Source organism: Protopterus annectens, chromosome 2.part1 (genome assembly GCF_019279795.1).
Source record: "Protopterus annectens isolate FY-2018-M chromosome 2.part1, PAN1.0, whole genome shotgun sequence".
Classification (NCBI taxonomy): Eukaryota; Metazoa; Chordata; order Ceratodontiformes; family Protopteridae; genus Protopterus; species Protopterus annectens.
This window is the reverse complement of record NC_056729.1, coordinates 79,644,683-79,657,962: the sequence shown is the minus strand read 5'-3', so window position 1 is coordinate 79,657,962 and position 13,280 is coordinate 79,644,683. Positions and strand designations below refer to the sequence as shown.

At 34.7% G+C, this 13,280-nt stretch overlaps 1 protein-coding gene across 1 annotated transcript in view; it reads right to left on the bottom strand.

The window, feature by feature from the left end:
- FHIP1A (FHF complex subunit HOOK interacting protein 1A) overlaps nucleotides 1–13,280 on the bottom strand; it is a 990,350-nt gene that overhangs the window by 267,136 nt on the left and 709,934 nt on the right. The gene's annotated exons all lie outside the window — the stretch shown is intronic.

Below are 13,280 nucleotides of genomic sequence, written 5' to 3'. Positions count from 1 at the left end.
ATTAATGGTGAAAAAAAAATGTTACTGATGTTGTTTTATCAATGCTGCTGTTAACATGTTATACTTACCTAGGCAAAGTTAGATAAGACAGTTAGTTATTCTAGGATAATATAACCAATTATTTAATTAATAATGTATGTAAATCATTAGAGGGTAGAATAAGAAATTGGTATGTAAGACATAACAGTGTGTTAACTAACTAATATGTTCAAGAGCTGTAGATAGGTACTAGTGTTTAATGGGGAATGTGTAGGTTAGTTTTGTAGGGTTAGTTGTAGTTATCATAGGTTTTGTATATCTTGTTAGGGTGTTATTATATAATAGTCATTTAGGATTGATGTATACCAATAGAAGTCTAAACGGTGTTAAAACCTATGTTTGTCCTGGTCCAGGAGAATAGTGGATAGGCACTGGTTAGGGATGGGGCATTTAGTTTGCTTCCAGATATTTCAAAATCTGATATTATACTGGAATCTAGTATCGTTTTCCAAATTCAACATATACACTAACATTTTAAAAGTATTTTTATGTGGATAATAGACTCATGGAATGTTAAAGGTTTCCAGAATCTGAAAAAAAGGAAACTATTTTTTCATTTACTTCTTCAGTCAAAAGCACCATTTATATTGTTACAAGAAACCCACTTGGCTAATGATCAATGGACTGCCATTAAAAATAAAAAATGGATCAGGGAGGTAATAGCTTGGGAAGGGACAACTAATAGTGCAGGTGTAGCAATAATCATCAAAACTCAGTTCCAAGAGAATTTTAGATTTTAAAATGGATAAAGAAGGAAGATGGTGCTATGTAATTTTTATAACAAAATTTTACGATAAACCGGTGATTCTTCTTAATATATATGCCCCATGTACCAATCAGCAAACCTTCATAACATCACTTTACTTTATTTTAAACCAATATAACAATTATTATATAATAATAGGAGGTGACTGGAATACATACCAAGACCCTAAACTAGATAAAACAAGTCCCCATAGATCTTATAATAATCAGGCAGTGATAGCACTGCAGGAACTTAAAGCAGATTTTAAACTTTATGATCCATTTAAATGTAATAAGGACCAAATGAATCCAAATAACTTCACATTTTATTCAAGCTGTCATAAAATGTGGTCCAGGATCGATTTATTTTTAATATCAGATACACTAATGTGTTTTGATCCCTATATATACATACAAGCTCGTTATTTGTCGGATCACTCCAGGATCACATTAACCTTTAAGAAAGATACTTGTCATAAATTGCATGTTAGGGGTTATAATTGGACATTAAATCCATATCTATTGCATAAAGAGGATGTATTAAAAGAAGCTCAGGAGTTTTTTAATCAATTATTAAATAATCTTTTAGAACACCGACATCCATCAGACATAGAATGGGCAACTATCAAAGCGCAAATTAGAGGAATGTTTATCCAAAAGCTACTTTCTACAAGAAATTACAAGTGAAAGATATGCATGACTTGGAATCAAAAATTAAATTATTAGATCAGGAATTAATTAGAAATTATAGTAAACAAACCGAGACGGAATTATTAAATTGTCAGAAGAAACTTTTTTTATTACAAAACAGTAAATTATCATTCCATGAACAGAAAATGCTGGTAAAATACACTAATCACATACAGACCCCGTCAAAAGCACTAGCACGTATTATTAATCAATCGAAGTCACCTTCCCAAATCCCTGAAATATACTTCAACAATAAAACATACACCAATACGGAAGATATCATAAAGGTTTTGAACTAATATTTTCAGAACTATATGGTGAACAACAGGATGTAAATCCAAATAAGAATAATAATGATTTTCTTCAGAAAATTATATTTCCAAAGATTAATGATGAGCTTCATATGAACCTGATTAAACCTATTTCTTCAGAGGAAATAACTGATGTTATCAAGAAATTGAAGCCATACAAAGCTCCGGGACGGATGGTTTGACTACAGAATTTTATAAAACTTTTAGTGATATTCTGGGAAAATACTGTCAGTGGTCTTTAACTATATTATTAACAATAAAATTACTGACCCACACTTTAATGCATCGAAAACTATTCTCATACCGAAAGAAAATACTGATCGACAAAACCCGGATAATTATAGACCCATCTCACTTTTAAACATAGATATGAAAATTATGACATCGATTTTGGCTAACAGGTTGAAAATGGTAATTAACCCTATAATATCTGATGAACAAGCCGGTTTTATAAATAGCAGACAAACTATAGATAATACATTAACACTGCATACAATGATTTCTCATGCCACCCATAAAAACCATAATCTTTACGCACTTATAATTGATGCACAAAAGCATTTGACAGAGTGAACTTAGAATATTTATTTGACATTTTAACATGTTTTAACATACCACAAGAATTCACTTCAACTTTGAAAAAATTATATACCAATCCTTATACAAATCTAGTCATTAACAGGAATCTTTCAAAAAGAATTCAAATTAAAAATGGTACCCGTCAAGGCTGTCCTTTATCTCCCTTGTTATTCAATTTGTATTTGGAACCTCTATTTTGCACATTAAACAAAATATCTATCATAATGCTCCAAGGATCTATGAAGATCACAATGGCTGCTTTTGCAGATGATTTGAGTATTTATTGCACAACACCTGTTTTGGATACTAATAAAATATTAAAGGCAGTAGAAGAATTTGCGAAAATTTCCAATTATAAATTAAATTTAAAAAAAACTAAGATATTCCCATTAAAGACACCTACACCTTTTTCACTATTACCATTAGTAGGGCAGGTAAAATCAGAAGAAAAATAAAATACTTAGGAGTGGTTTTCTCAACAGACAACAGAGATTTTATCTCAATAATGTTAAGGTTATTTGGGAGCAGATAGTATCTGACTTGAAAAGATGGGATAATCTGAAATTACCAATAATGGCGAAGACTTCAATTATTAAAATGAATATACTTCCTAGATTACTATATATTTTTAGGCGTCACAAGTCCAAATCTCCAAAATTCTTCAAACAGCTTCATACAGAACTAGCTAGATTTCTATGGGAACCTAGAAAAGTTAGGATATCGTATGATAAATTGATGGCTCCAAAAATAGGGAGGGTTGGATCTACCTAATTTGAAACATATTATTTAATAATAAACACCAATAGACTTTTAAGAATAATTAACTTTGATGGGAGTAACTCGAAATGGGTTCCCAAATGGCTGGTTCTTAATCATAAACATGTCAAGGAATTGGATATTAACTGCAAGGCATTACCTTTTTAAACAAAAATACTCTTAAAGGGTACTGTGTTGGAACATATCAAAACATATATAGTTTCAGTACAAAATCTTTTTAACTCATTAAATCTTTTGCAAAGTATGATAATTCTTCAACCATTTCACACAAATCCAAATCTGAAAATTGGTAACCAGCTGATAGACCTTAAGAAATTCCCACTTATAATTAATTTAACCCTACTTGATTTATATCGCTTCTTAGGTATCCCGATTCACAATATTTTAAAAGAGTTGGATCTCCCCAATTCCTATCTAATTATAATAAGACAATTAAAGACCTATCAATAAGTTACCTTAGTAAAGGGAATGACATAATTAAAGAAGAAGATTTAAACATGTGTCTGAACTTATGGCAAACCCTTACACAGGAATGTAAATATATAACTGCAGCATATGGTTTGATTAAAGAAATAAAATATAATAATCAAATATTAATTTCCAAATACTGGAGAGAGAAATTGTTGACAATTGAAGAAAGTAAAATACTAAAAGCAATTCACTTAACCATAAAATTTGTGTCCCTTCAGAAGCTATTATTTACCCAATTGATGATATTTAATAACGCCGTCTCACTCTACACAAATTTAACTCAAAGAACTCACCAAAATGCCCATATTGTATAGATCAAACAGCCGACCTCCTACATATGTTTTGGAGTTGTAAATGTATTTTCAAACTCTGGAATTCCTTGAAACTTCAACTACAAAAAATGGGATATCAACATTCCACACTCTCCTGGGAATTTACGATTTTGCATATTCCACCACCCAACTTGGAAAGAACCCAAAGAATTATACTAGTCAATATTTTTTGTTGATGAAGTTATATATAGCTTCCAATTGGTTGAACCCTTTACAGGCATCATGGCAAAATTTCAAGATAGTAGCCACCAAACATATTCTAGCACATAAATTTCTAATTAGTGATTATAAGAAAAATGTAAACAATACAAAAATATGGGAACAAATCTTTAACATTGTATTAGCTTAAACTTCCATTCCACTATTCTCTGGGAAAAACTGAATAACTGTTGAATTTTATTGAGATAAGTCTTATATGGTTACTAGTTCTTTTTTCTTCATTATTTTTTTTTTTAGAAGTGTATAGGTATGTATAATGATTCTATGTAACTGTTGGAAGCATTCATGTACATATTGTAAGTAGTTGGTAGTACTGTATTAGTTGTTTGGAAAAAATAAAATAAAGAATTATTATTGAAAAAAAAAAAAATGTAATTTCTTTCCTTACAGTTTTCTCACCCCAGCACTTTCGCTTTCTTCCCCCTGATATGACTGATTAGTTTCTCCATCACTTTAAACAGTAGGTGCCCTTTCTTCTTGGCATGCATAAACCATCTCATATTTATTCTCCAGTGTTTCAATCCATCAAATACCCTATTTTCTCTGACCTCTACTTTTATTAATGCATATCTGTTAGCCAAATTGGATGGGTCAGCATTCATGTCCTAAATACTAATGCTCGCCTGATACATAGACTCTCTATTCTGGATTTAGTCCCATAAAGTGGAGATTTGCAGCCAAATTCTTTGTCTCCTTGCAGACCTTCTGTCATATCCACAAATCTGGAGTTATTTGGTTTAAAACTCTGCCCTCAACAGTTATTCTCTTTGACTTTGGGGTTCCTGACACCCCCTTGGTAACTAAATTCCAGTTCCCACTTTTATGGGAAGGCCTTGGCTAAAGTCAATAATTTCATTTACTATTAATCTAATCTGAGGCATGTAGACATTTCCTACTGTAATTATTTTACCCCTCCAATCAACCCTTACCAATGTACATCTCCCTTGTTGGTCTGATTTCATCTTTCCTAACTCTGTTGAAGCTCCCTTGCCTAACAATGCAACTATCCCCTTTTCGTCCATTCTCTTGTGTTAGCACAGTACCCCTGAAGCCTTTTCTAATGAATTCATCAATTCACTGGGTTTTACCTGCATTTCCTGAAGCAGTATCACTAACTGTACATGTTCTTAAGTGCTCTATCACACTTTTCTGTTTCAATTCATCTAGCAGACTGTTTATGCTCCAATTCACTGTTTCTAGTTTTGTGTATATCCCTTCTTTAAGATTTTGACATCTGTTATATAATCATCCTGTTTTGCATTATACCATTATCCCCGGTTGGCTTCTTTAAACAGGTCTTTGTCGCTAGCATATTCCATTTTCTGTTTTTTGTCTATTGCTGCCGCATCCTTTCTTTATCCCTAACCAAGCCCAAACTATGTACATCCCTCCACAACTCTTTCCCTGTATATGCCACACTGTTATTTGCTTAAGAACTAGTTTACTAAATATATACATGTTCCACATGTTCCCCTTGTTTTCCATACTGAATTTTGGGGCTAATGCTCTAACGGGTGCATCCCTTATTTGTACAAATCCTCTGCTTTTACCATCCCCTTCCAGTCAACGGCATGTGGTATCACTAACCTGTTATTATTCCCTTGGTGACTTGCTTTTGGACCTACAGCTGTCACTCAACCCCCATCTTATACTTTAACATCTTGTTCAAACCTCTTGTTCTCTCTCAACTTTCTGGGAGAGGAGAGGTATTTAAAACACTTACTGTCTACTGTGAGATCATTTTCTCCTTTCCTTTGATCAACATCTTCCATCCTTAACCTTAAAATCCTGTTAATCACAACTTTCTACTGCCAGAATAACTATTAACAAGCAGCAAGATCAAGACTGGCTTCCACTGCTGTTAATCAAATGTTTCATTTCCTTCAGGCCCTGCTAGTCAGTGGGGCATCCACTATTTCTGTGCTGCCCTGTTAACACCTAAAAAGTACAGCTGATCATCTTACTAAATTAAATGAAATTACTGGCACTGGTAAGAGGGATCTGCTCACTGCCCTGACCACTTTGTGTGCACCACTCATTCTAAATGGAGAATTAATTATAACATCCACCATGAGGTAATACTCCTCCTTTCATCCCTTCACCAACCTATCAAACTACTTTTTTTAAAGAAAAAATTAGTTAACATATTAATAAAGGCACTGCTTGTTGAGTGTTGTGTTGTCTTTTATGTTAGTAATGACATTTGGCCTTTTCTCTTCTTCCCTTTGTATTAAAATCAGTCCAGTGCATACTTCCCTTTTGTTTCTCCCTTGGTGTCATGTCCTCTCTGTTCAAAACTCTGTCAAAAGCTCCCCTAGTGCATTTTACATTTTAAATCCAGCTTCATTGAAGGTTTATATCCATCTTCTGATGGATCCCAAGGCCCCTATTTTTCATGCATGGTTCACAGAGAGATTTCTACCATGGAATCTGCTTGCAGTCCTTCCCTGATGTTGGTGGGGTGCAGTTTTATATTAGCCTGTTTAGCTTACATCTTCTGATGAAACATAGGGAAGGAACTGTCTGGCCACCTTTCCTGAACTTCTTTGCCACATGGCATCCCATCCTCAGTTGCTGTAGCTGAGGATTTACTCAAACCTCCTTGCTGCTGAAAGTCTTTATATCTTCGCAGTTCCTCCATTTTCTTCTTATTTTAGGACCAAGAGGCAAAAATACTTTTAGCAGGGTAAAGCAATCTGAATTTTAGACCAAGGGTTGTAAACAACTTGATGTGAGGCAAGAATCTATTCTTCTTTAGTTTGGTGCTCAGTGAGTCACCTTGCTCAGCATATCATCTGGTATAACCAATATGCAATATGTAGGATGCCCCCTTTTCATAATGTTTTTTTCTTCCAACTCTTACATCTGTAGCTACACAATCAACAGTCTGGGAAAATGGGCTGAATTCCATCCCAACATAAAAATCCTATGTGCCCTATCCAGTTTTGTAAAATCGGATGGAATTCCAGTCCATTATGCCAATTGTTCGATCATGTACCCCAAACACACCCCTCCTTTAAATTCCTCCTAGATTTTTGCAAACTGAATATTCCCTTCCTCTTTCATGGTCTCCTATTTCAAGTAGCTTTTCCTTTATCTCTTCTTGTGCCACTTTGAACTCTGCAATGTGCAGTTTGTGGTCATCATCCTTTTCCGACAGCCTGCCATAAACATCTGAATGGTCAAACAATGCCTTTTCCACCTCACTGAGTGTTTTATCAGCTTTTTGACATAGTCCAACCAGGAGTCATTCATCTTTTTTTTTTACTTCTTGTTACACTTTGTCCAGTTTGCCCTACAATTCAGCCATGTTTCCTGCTGTCTATGGATCCAATTCCACTGCTTGCTGCAAAGCCTGCCTCGTGATTCTGATCAGCCACTTCTGAGGCATTACGCTTTACACTATTAGCACTAGCAATCCTTTTTTTTTTATTTTTGTTTCAGCATCAATGCCCTTTTGCGGTCTCAGGTACCATACAGTCAATTTCAACATCTCAGAGAATAATGTTCTACTACTTTGCCACTAGCTTAGGGGACCACACTTAATCAGCTTAGCACCATAACCAGAAGTTCCAGCTATCTACTTTCATGACAAGAAAAAAAAAAACAAATAAAAACAAATTCCCTATACTCACTTTTTACAGGCCTCTATATATCCACTAGGTCATACTCATTCATATTATTTCACTCCCTAGTATACATCATTCTGAAAGTTAATATGGAATTCATGACTTCTAAATGACCTATTGCTCTCCAAGTCTAGAATTTGAATGAATTCACTGCCAGAAACCAGTTAGACTGATTAACAGTTATTAAAAACTAAATTAATTTACTTGTGATTTGAAATTCCTGGCATTATATCTGTGACTGTAATTTCTGATCACTACTCTTTTATAATTTTCACATGTCTATACATCAGCAAAATTAAAACAGATTTTAAGTAAGAACCCTATATACAATCTGATAATTGTGCAAATAAATATAAGAAAAAATGGAATTTAACCGTAAAAAAGTGTTACAGCCTAAGATGCCATGTTTCATGACAGCTTCTATCTTTCCAAAGCTTAAAATTCAAATTCTGGAATTTTAAGGAATACTACAAGAAAATGAAAAAATGGTGTCCTTGTCAGTAATCATCCTCATCCTTTTCCTTACTAGTCTGTGCAAGTTGATAAAACTCTCTAAATTCTCTCACTCTCTCTATCTTCATTACTGTCAGGTCTGTTAAAAATGTCCTCATTCTACATTCCTGTCCCACACTTTACATCTAACTAGCACCAAGTTCACCTCAGTGCTTGATAACTTCTCTTTACCCAGTGTCTGGGCTTTTTGCTGACTAGAAAAGCTACTTGCTTCTTGGATCCTTCATCATTATTCGCACACTATTTTATATTCTTTCTCACACACTTTGCCTAGTACTGTCATTCTTAAGTTTATCTTCTGTAACATTAATACCTCTACCCTATCCTTGTTCTTTTTAATCTCTGTATCACTCATTCCTATTCAACCAGTATTTTCCATATTTCACATGATTAAGTTCATCCATTTCCCCCTTTACCCCTTCATACCACCTTTCACATCCTCCCCTTTTCTAATCTTCTTCTTTTCCCCTTCCTTTACTTCTCTAACCCTCTTCCTGTTGTTAACAGTCCTACTGAACAGGGTCTTAAGGTCCTTTCCATGCCACCATAAAGAACTCCAATACTTTTCCCAGCTTGCAGGTGACTCCTAATACTCCCCACTCTGCATTCAGCCAAAGACAGCTATATGTGCCTCTCGCCAGGGATTCTACCTATTCTTGTCTTATACTTACCCATCCCCTGACTCATCTCTGTGAATGGCTTTACCTTATTACCTTAAAATATGAAGACTAGATTCCAACTCATCCCACAATTTGTGTGCAGTTATCTCCCATAGGCCTCACAGAAACACAAGGCGTACCTTCTTTCCAAAATCAGAACTTTTAACACCCGGATATCTTCTTTTCTTATTTTATCTTAAAAACAAAAACTATGAAGTCAGACAATATAAATATAAAACTACGTTTAAGCTTGCTCCACAATCCACAAGGATATCACATAGCCCTTACAAAAACAAACACAAGCTTTACTTTCCGCCCTAAACTGGAACTTTTTTTAAACCCTCCATCCATCCACGACCCCTTTTCCCCATTTTTGAATATGGGGTTAGGGTACACTTCAACAGTGACAATCATCTAGAGCAAAGGTCTTCAATGCAGAGTGGGTAGCCCTGCTGTGGTAGTTCTTCCACACCATACAGCTGCACACACACACACACACACACACACACACACACACACACACACACACACACACACACACACACACACCTACCCATGGCCAATTTAGAATGTCCAATCCACGTACTGCATGTCTTTGGAATGTGGGAGGAAACTGAACCATCCAGAGGAAACCCACATGAACACAGGTAAAACATGCAGACTTCGCATAGAAGGCAACCCAGCCAAGAACTGAACCAGGAACTTCTTGTGTGAGGTGACAACACTAACCACTGGGTACCTTTATTAAATTCTCATTTAAGATATAGGTGAACATATATTAACAAAAATGAAAACATACTATATTAACAATTTCTCCATTTACATATACTATACATCACATTTTTTTGTAATTATCATCAGTCCAACATCACACAAATTCCTGCCTTTCATTAAACCTCACTTCTCCTCCTTCTCCTGAACATTATTTTGTATATATTTTAATCACGATTTCCATTTATTTTCATGTAATTTGCTCCTTCCTTATTATAAAGATCCATCTTCCAGTTATTTTATCTCTTTTATAGCATTCAATACTTCAAATATAGACAGTTTGGCTTTTGATCTCCATTTTCTAGTAATTGCTTTTTTTGAAAGCCAACAAAATTAAACGTAATAAGGCCTTTGTCTAGGCAATGCAGATGATGTGTCCCAGCTCAAAAAAATCATATCCTTAGTTACAGCCTTTGCTCACCAAATATTTCTGACACAGTAATCTGTACAGAAATTTTAAAATCTGCCAGCTCATTACACTCCCAAAACACGTTACCAGTTACCTCTTTCTTTCTCACCATAGGTTCAACATTTGCTGTCTACTTGCAGAAAAATTCTTTGAAGTCTGCTTAGGGAATGAAATACCTATGCAAACACTTTGAAGCAAAAATGCTAAGCCTTATGGATATTGTTGGACACTTGGGAGCCATACATTTGTCCTCCCGTTGTTCCCTTGTAAATTGCTTTGTCAGTCTGTCTTTTCTAACCTCCTCTGATTGATATAGTTATCATGTAATATTTTATATACCCTACTAATTATCCCTTTTTAACACCGGCTTCTGCTCTAGATTTGAATAAAATCTCCACTAGAGTATGCCTTTCACTTAAGATTCCCTTATCCCCTTCTCTTTGCCTATACGCTATCAATCCCTGGTACAGAAGTCTTTCACTAACCTGCAGTCCAATTATGTTCTTAGACTCATAGGTTCATAGCTGTATACTAGGCTAACTGACATTAAGGGCCATTTTAAGCCTAGCCAATATCTCAAGGTCAGAATCAAACCCTGTACCTTGTGTTTATATGGCAAAGACCTTAACTATTATGTTATTACCTTTCCCTCTCTAGTTATTTAATCTCAATACCTTGGTTTCATTGAGAGTTTTCTCCAGTAAATTCCAGCCCTCCTCTTGCTGATTTTCTGTACCCCTACTTCCAGTCATCCCTATTGGCAAGAATTTTCTTTCGCCATTCTCATGTTGGCTTAGTTCTCAGAATACTTTCTGCTACTTTATGATTATAATATTCTGTGATTGTTGTTATTCTCCTTAAGGAACTACATTGAAAATTCGACTTTCTCTCTGCTTCTTGAACTTCCCCCTTTTCATCATCATCTCTTTCCAATTTAAATTATAGTTTTCTGCTTGTGCTATGTATAAAAGCCTTAACTGTGGAGCTCTAAAATATCCCTTCAAATCAGGTAATCCTAAACCACCTTATTTTAATAGAAAGATAACCTCATGCCACTTAACTCTTGCCTCTTTCGCTCCTAGATAAATTTCTTCAACCTTTACTAATTGTCCACAACTTTTCCTCTGGTTGATTAATTTTATATATGGTAAGTCATATTTTTAAAGGACTAAAACATTTACAATGCTTGCATCTTACTATCCATATCTATAAACAAGAGCTTCAGGTTTCTCATTTTTTTTTTATCTTTTGTTTAGTCTCTTCCGACATATCCTTAGCTGCCATAGCATAAGGTTTTTAAATCCATACTTCTAAATACTTAATCTTATTGCGTTCCCATAAATATCGGTACTGCTGAACCAATTTGTTGTGGGTACATAATTTCTTGCTATATCCTCTGTTTTACCTTCATTAGTATGATATCATGAAAAGACAGGAAACTTTCTCAAACTGTACCACAACATAGATGTCCTTTTCTGGATTTATCAGGTACAAAATATCACCATCTGCAAATAAAGTCAGTGTTTCTTGATTACCATACCAATAATATCCTTGTATTTCTGAGTCTCTTATTTTCATTGTCAATGGCTCTAAATATAAAGCAAATAACAAAGCAGAAAGGGGAAACCTGGGCCTGGTGTCTCCATTCAAACACAACTTATCAGAGAAGAACCCTCCCACTTTAATTCTTGCCTCCAATACCTAATATACCCTCCTAATTAACATTATTGTATCAGGAAATGTAAATGCTTCCATTGTCCTGCTCATTATATCCCAGCTTACTCTGCTGAATACTTACTCTGTATCAAGAACCACCAGCAACAGTAGTAAATTTTCTTACATTCTGCTTCCCACTGGATCATCATTGCTCTATTAATGTTGTCAAATATTTGCCTTTGCAATTTTTTTAGCTAGTATAGACATAAAAACATCATAATCATGTTTTAAACTAAAATGGGTCTGTACAAAGCTGGGTCTGATTGGGTCTTTACAGTCCTAAGGTAACACAGCAGCCACAACTTTCTTCCAAGATGTTGGTCCTTTTCTTTTTAAAATATTGTTAAACAAAATCTTCCAAGATCATTATCACTTTCTTCCCCCCTAACTTCCAAACTTCCTCAGTAATACCAACTGCTCCTGGAGACTTTACTGAAGACAGTTTACACAGCACCTATCTCCTATCTAAACGTTTAGTTGTTGAGCCTCTGTCTCTAGCCTTGGCATAACAAAGTCTTCCATAAATATTTTCAGGTGTGCTCTTAATTGATTCCCACATTTCTCTTTCTATACACATTTTCATAACATTTCTGAAATATCTCTAAAATATCTACAGGATTTCTCATTATTTTTCTTGTTCTAGGCTCCCTACATTTGGCAGCAAACCTTTCTACTTTCTGCTGCGTATGTCATGCTAGTTGCTTAACTGCAATCTTTCTATACTCAAGAATATTATACAAATATTCCTTTATTTCCTCTTTAGCACTATTCATTTGTGTATCTTCTTTTTCTGTGAGATTCCCCTTAGTCTGCAATACTTTAACCTTTGTCAGCCCTTTTAAATAATTCCTACTACTTCTTAACCATGTCTGTTTCTCTTATTTCTACCTTGCTTTTAAATTCCATTTGTATTTATCCCATTCAATAAATATAATTTCTGAACATATTTTCATCTTCCCTAATAATTCTGAAATAACTTTCCACTACCAATTCATTACGCTGCTCTCTCTTAAACAGCTAGGTGGGAAAGTGCCAGTGTCTCATTACCCTGCATTTATTTTCACCTTAGTTCTTATCGGTGCATGATCTGGAATAGTTATTGGATATGTGTCAAAGCTTTCAAATAAATGTTCCTGAAAAGTATCATTTCTATTTAGTCTAGCCCAGTTATTGTACATTGGGGAAATATGTAAATTCTGCCAGAGTTCCTATGACTGAAGTCACATCTTCCATACCAAATATTTTCAAAATTTTCTTCAGAAATCTACACTTGTTTGTTATATTTTCCCATCTAAGTCCCTTTGATATATCCTCACTATAACAAATCAAGTTCCAGTCCCTACCTATTCCGGTCCCCACCTATAAGTAATTTTCCTGCTAAAAACTGAGTATTTCTTCTGAAATTTTCTTACGCTCCATAA